The 6,459-nt window shown below is 36.4% G+C and overlaps 1 protein-coding gene across 3 annotated transcripts in view; it reads left to right on the top strand.

The window, feature by feature from the left end:
• LOC101997925 (vomeronasal type-2 receptor 116-like) overlaps positions 1-6,459 on the top strand; it is a 51,461-nt gene that overhangs the window by 26,935 nt on the left and 18,067 nt on the right. The window lies entirely within an intron of this gene.

The following is a 6,459-nucleotide window of genomic DNA, read 5'->3' as shown; positions in this document are numbered from 1 at the left end:
CTCACTGTCCTTTATTTATGGCTAGAAACCAAATATGAGTGAGTACATCCCATGTTCCTCTTTTTGGGTCTGGCTTACCTCACTCAGGATAGTGTAGTGAATTCTTATTATTCCAGAATATATTTATTTTGGAATAAACTTCTTTTTACCTCTGTTCTATATTATTTCCTGTAAAGTGAGCCATTTTCTCTTGTGGCCATTCTAATTACCACATAGTGATTTTTGTCTTTTCTGTTAAGCCTTTAATAAAGATACTGAAAGACTATGATAATTGTAAGAGGGAGCAAAGAAAACACATGCAAATCATTATTTTTTATTATATAATATGCTTTAAGCATTTTTACCAACAGGTTAAACTGCCAACATCTCTAACGGTACAGTAAGATGACATTTGTATGACCCCTTTAGATAACCTATGAATTATAATTTTGTTCTTTCTCTCATTTTTCTTTTAAATAGGTTTGGGTGTTTTGTGTGTACAAATGTCTGTGCAAAACTGCTATATGTGGTACATATGTATGCAACACAATGATTTGGATACCTGGGACGTGGAGACAGCTTAGTGGCAAACTGAAATCCAAACCAGGGCCTTAGACATGAGCAGCAATTGTTATTTACAGCTCTATCATTTCTCCAGCACTGAAATATATCCTGTTATATCCTGTTAAGGAAAGCACTCATTAGAGGAACTTTACTTGATCCCATAAATTCTTTTATATTTTCACTCACACAAAGAAGTATGTGTCCAGTTCCCTTATCTGTGTGGGAAGAACATATTGTTAGTAAAAGAAATGGCTCTTGAACATTTATAAATAATGACTTCCATTATGGGTCTAAGAATTGTTATAATTGTGAATTCTTACGTGACGGGTTTTAAGGTATCCAATTCAAGTTTCTCCAGTATAAAGTGACTTGAAATATCAAGTTGTTAGGTTCAGAAACGTTTTCAGGCTTAATCTAAAATTATGTCTCAGGTATCCAAGATAGTATAAATTCTACAAAAATATTCTTCCTTAAAGTAAGGAGGATATTTACTCCCTGAGTGTGTAGCTATTGAACTATATATCCATTAAGGGAGCAGAAATTATTTTTCAAAGTGTGCTCTTACAAAATGTCCCCTGAGGCTAAACAGAAGATTACAAACATGAAAACCAGTGCTCTACTCCCAGAATTGAAAAACAAATGAACAAAAATTTAAAGACATCAAAGCAATACAACTCCAATGTTATAGTCATAGGCTAAAATAAGATTATTCTTAATGACATATTAAAAAGGGAATTCAAAGAATTATTATAGCAATATTTCCAAATACCTAGAGGACACAAATCCTCCAGGAGAAGTCAATGAAATCATTAAAATTTGAATGTTATAAGGAACTGAGTGAGCATGTGACAAATATTTTCTAAAAGGTACAAAATAATGAAAAATCAAACTAAAATATGTAAAGAAAAGACCAAACAAATACAATCAAAATTATAGAGAGAAATCTCACAAAGGGAATATTTCAAGTTGAATAAAGGATGGTAAGTATTGAAGAAAAGAAAGAAGAGCTAGAAAACTGAAACTATGACAAAGATAAAAATAAGGAAAATATGAAACCAAGGGGATATGGTAAAATAATCAAATTTGCAAAAAACTCACTGAGGTATCAGCAGTATATCCAATAAAATGTAATAGTAATTTCCCAAAATGCATTGACACATGTGGCCATTTAGAGAGAGGAGCCATTTGAATACTAAACATATATTAGAAGAGAACTTTCCCATTACATATTTTACTTAGAATTTGATTTATACTGATAAAGAAAGGAAATTGAAGACTTCAGGAAAGAAAAACATTTCATAGAAAGGTGCCTTATAGATAAGGCATGAACCCTTTTTTATTACTTTATTAATACCAATCAAAATTTCTACTTCTTACCCTCCTCCCTCTTCCCTCCCGCTCCTCTCCCACACCCTCTCCCACACCCCCCTTTAGTCCTAAGAGAGGGCAAGTCTTGCCCACAGTCTAAGCCTATATCCAGGCTTAGGAAGGTATGCATCCAAATAGAATAGGCTCCCAAAAAGCCAGTACATGCAGTAGAGACAAATCCCAGTTCCATTATCATTGGCCCCTCAGTCTGCCCCAATTGTCAGTCACATTCAAAGGGTCCAGTCTGAACCCATGCTCATTCAGTCCCAGTTCAAATGGAGTTGGTGAGCTCCCATTAGCTCAGGCTCACTGTCTCGGTGGGTGAACCAACCCCTGGTGGTCCTGACTTCCTTGCTCTTATTCTTCCTCCTTCCACTCTTCAACTGGATCTTGGGAGCTCAGTCCAGTGATCCAATGCAGGTCTCTATCTCTATCTCCATCTATCACTGGACAAAGGTCCTATAGTATATTCAAGATCAGTCTGACTATGGGACAAGGCCAGTTCAGGCACCCTCTCCTTTCTGCCCAGTATCCTAGCTGGAGTCATCCCTGTGGACTCCTAGGAACCCTCCAGAGCCAAGCCTCTTGCCAACTCCAAAATGGCTCCCTCAATTAAGATATCTCCTTCCCTTCTCCCATATCCCTCCTTCCTCCATTTCAACCATCCCACTCCACCAAGCTCTTTCCAATCCATCCCTTCTCCCCCCTCTCTCCCCCTCTCCCCTTTTCTCTAACTCCCATGCTCCCAACTTTTGCCTGGCAACCTTGTCTGCTTCCAATTGGACTTCCTTAATGGACTATTAAAAGTGGAGGTTATCAGTGATGAAATTTGACCAGTGAGAGACAATATTTCCAAACATGATTATTTGCTTATCAAAATTTTCATTATAATCAAACAAGGATGTGACTGCTTTCATGGTTATACATTTTTACTACATGTGTAAGTTATTCAAACCCAAAAGAAGATAGCACACATGTGAAATATTTTCACTAAATTTGAAGTAGGAAGATTCACTTGTCATTCAAATCTTTGAGGTAGAAAGACATGTCTTACATTGTATGATAATGATACATGCCTTTAATGTAGATAGATAGATAGATAGATTTATAGATAAATAGAATTTTCAAGAAGAATGGAGAAAATTTATATTATTTTCCAATTTCTTCCCATTTCTCTGGAGCCAGGGTCTCTATATGCAACCCTAACTCACTTGTATAACATGAGGGCCGGCTTGTTGGGATTTCTGTCCCGCCTGATACACCACAGCTGGCAAGCCCCAAAGAAAATCAAACAGAGATCTCCATAAGTTATAAAACTGATTGGCCCATTAGCTCAGGCTTCTTGTTAACTCTTGTAGCTTATATTAACCCATTGTTCTTATCTACGTTAGCCACATGGTTTGGTACCTTTCTCAGCCGGGTAGAGTACATCTTGCTTCTTAAGTGGTCTGGGCAGGACTAGGGAAGCACTTCCTTTTTCCCAGAATACTCCTGTTCTCATCACCATGCCTCTACTTCCTGTCTCGTTGACCTGCCTATACTTTCTGCCTGGCCAATCAGCATTTATTCAAAACATGATTGACAGAATACAGACAATTCTCCTGCACCACACTTGGACTTGCTGTGTAAGCCAGACTGGCTATAAAGAAGCAGGATTTCTTTATGAGAGAGGATTAGAGAGTCATAGAGGCAGAGAGAGAGACAGGGATGGATACATTCCATAAGTTCTGTTACTCTAGAGAACCATAACTAATACAGAGACAGATCAATGCTCAATGATGTCTATAAACTATAGGAATTCATAACCACACTGACAGTACTCTGGAAGACACTTGAAGAACCCCTACACACTAAAAAGTAAGGTGAATAAAAGTGATCAAGAGAGACAAAGAGAACACCATATGGAAAATCAGTTGGTATAAAATTATTAAATATAAACCCAGAATTGGTGACATGTATCTTTAATCCCAGCACTCAGGAGGCAGAGGCAGGAAGACCTCTGTTAGTTTAAGACCAGCCTGGTCTACAAGAACTATTTCCAGGACAGGCTCCAAAGCTACAGAGAAACCCTTTCTCAAAAACAAACAAACAAAAAGTATCAAACATAACAATCTCAAAAGTGAAAAATAATTAGCAAATAATTCTCAAAAACAAATGTTAACCTTCTCATTCTCTAATCATAGTAAACAAGCAAAAAGATTGGTTTAAAAAAATCAACATTAATTTTGGCCTCTTAAAACAAATGCCAATTGCAAACATGAAGAGATAGTTTCTATAAATATGATGGAAAGGGATTTTGTGGAAATGGAACACAATACAAAAATGAGAGACTAAACATTTTGATAGGAATGGATTAAAAATTCTCAACTAAAGACTAAAAGATGTAGCTCAACAACAGACAGAAAGATCTGTTGGAATGATAAACATAACTTCATTCAAGGGTTACAAAGATGGTTCAAAATATGCAAATAAGTTAAGTAAATGTGGCACAGAAATATACTGATGTATAAGACTGCATAATTATCCAAATATGTACAGAAAGTACTCTTGACAGCATTCAACATTCATTCAGAGTTAAAAGTTAAAACAAACAAAATCCTGACAAAATAGAAGAAACACATCTTGATTTAATAATTTTTTTTGTAGTTACTGATTTTTTTCCAGCCTGATCATATTAAAAAGTTTTTTTCATATGGCAATCATATTTACTAGATTGTGCTACATGAAGAGAAACAGAAAGAATTTCCAATAAAAGCATAAGTGAGGCATGTGTATGTGGTTGGTGTAGAAGGTCCTTCTGTTTGTGTGTTGCTTTCATTGGTTGAATAAAAAAAAACTACCTTGGCCTTTTGATAGGGCAGCACTTAGGTAGGCAGAGTAAACAGAACTGAATTCTGGGAGGAAGAAAGCAGAGTCAGATGGAGAGCTGCCATGGAGATGCCATGAATCTCCAGCCTGAGATGGATGTAGGTTAGAATCTTGCTGGTAAGCCACAGTCACATGGTGATACACAGATTTAATAGAAATGGATTAATCAAGATGTGAGAGTTAGCCAATAAGAGGCTAGAGCTAATGGGCCAGTCAGAAATTTAATTAATATCATTTCTATGCAGTTATTTTGGGTGTAAGCTAGCAGGGTGGCCAGGACCAAAAGCAGATCCTCTCACACAACATGTGGTGGTAAATATCTTTAAGTAAAACTATTGGGAGACAGAAGTAGACAAAATCCTGCTTCTTTTGGACAGTCTGGCCTGCATAGCAAGTCCAAGTGATTTAGGGTTGCATATAGAGACTCTGGCAGAAATTGAAAAAGGATATAAATTTTCTCTGTTCTTCTAGAAAAGAATCTTTAATATCTTACTAAGTACAAAAACAAAATGCTAAGCATTAAATACGATAAAAAAGGGAAGAAATGTACTTTCTGTTAGCATAAACGTTCAATTCCAGCATTCAGGAGACATGCAAGGCAGATCTCTGTGTAACAAAAGACTCAAAATCTTTATTTAGGGATTTGAGGTCTAGTAACAGTATCTTTCAAGACCCTGTTTCAATAAAAGAATAAAAAGAGAAGATTTGTAGTTAATTATATTGTGGAATACATATAAGAGCCCATGTATAATAGAATGAAGATGGATGCCAGAAGGAAGCCCCACACTAGCTCAGAAATGAGTATAATAAAGGATTATTTATTTAGGAGTAGACTCACAGATAAAACATCTCTCTTCAGGAAAGAACAGGAACCAAATCCAGCAGTGAGAAGAGAGAGCAAGCACATGTTTTATATCAACATTTATAGTATAAAAGGCCACACCCAAGTTGGTTGGTAACTTAAAGGCTATTGGCTGGAGGAGTTCCTACTCCAGGAGACACTGATTTTTAACACAGAACTAAATACTGAAGAATGCAGAGTGAGCACCCAAAAATCAGAAGCAATCTAAAGCTGTATATAGATCACTATCCTGAGAATTTTGATTATAAAAAGTTTTTTATTTTAAACTTTAATAAATTCTTTAATTAACTTTAATAAACCTAACTTTTCTTCATGTTCCCCAAGTATTTGCAGTCTTTCTAAAGCACATTGATGTCAGGAAACACCCCAACTTTCAGCTCAATACACATCAGTTCAACACTTTCTCACCACAATTGCACCATGCTCTTCCTACTTAGCTGTTTTTTCTTAATATTCTGTTTGTCATGCCTTGCAGTGGTAGTTTTGGAGTTTATGTGTTCTATCTGACATTTGAAGAGATATTCCCCTTGTTTCAGATGTCCGTTCATCCTAGCTTTTTGTGCTATTACTGTGATCAAACATTGACCATAATCAAATTGAGGAGGAGGTTTGATTTGGCTCATGAGCTACAGGAAAGGGATGACATAACAGGAATCTAGAGATTGCTCCTAAATCATACACCCTGAAGGAACACTGCTTACTGTCTTTCTTCTTTTTAAATTTTTTTTAAATTTTTTTTTTTGAGAAAAAAAAATTTGCGCCTCCTCCCAGCCTCCCACTCCTCCCGTCCTCCCCCCACTCCTCTCCCCCTCCCTCTC

This window comes from Microtus ochrogaster, unplaced genomic scaffold (assembly GCF_000317375.1).
Source record: "Microtus ochrogaster isolate Prairie Vole_2 unplaced genomic scaffold, MicOch1.0 UNK108, whole genome shotgun sequence".
NCBI classification, from domain to species: Eukaryota; Metazoa; Chordata; class Mammalia; order Rodentia; family Cricetidae; genus Microtus; species Microtus ochrogaster.
This window is presented reverse-complemented; position numbering and strand designations above follow the sequence as displayed.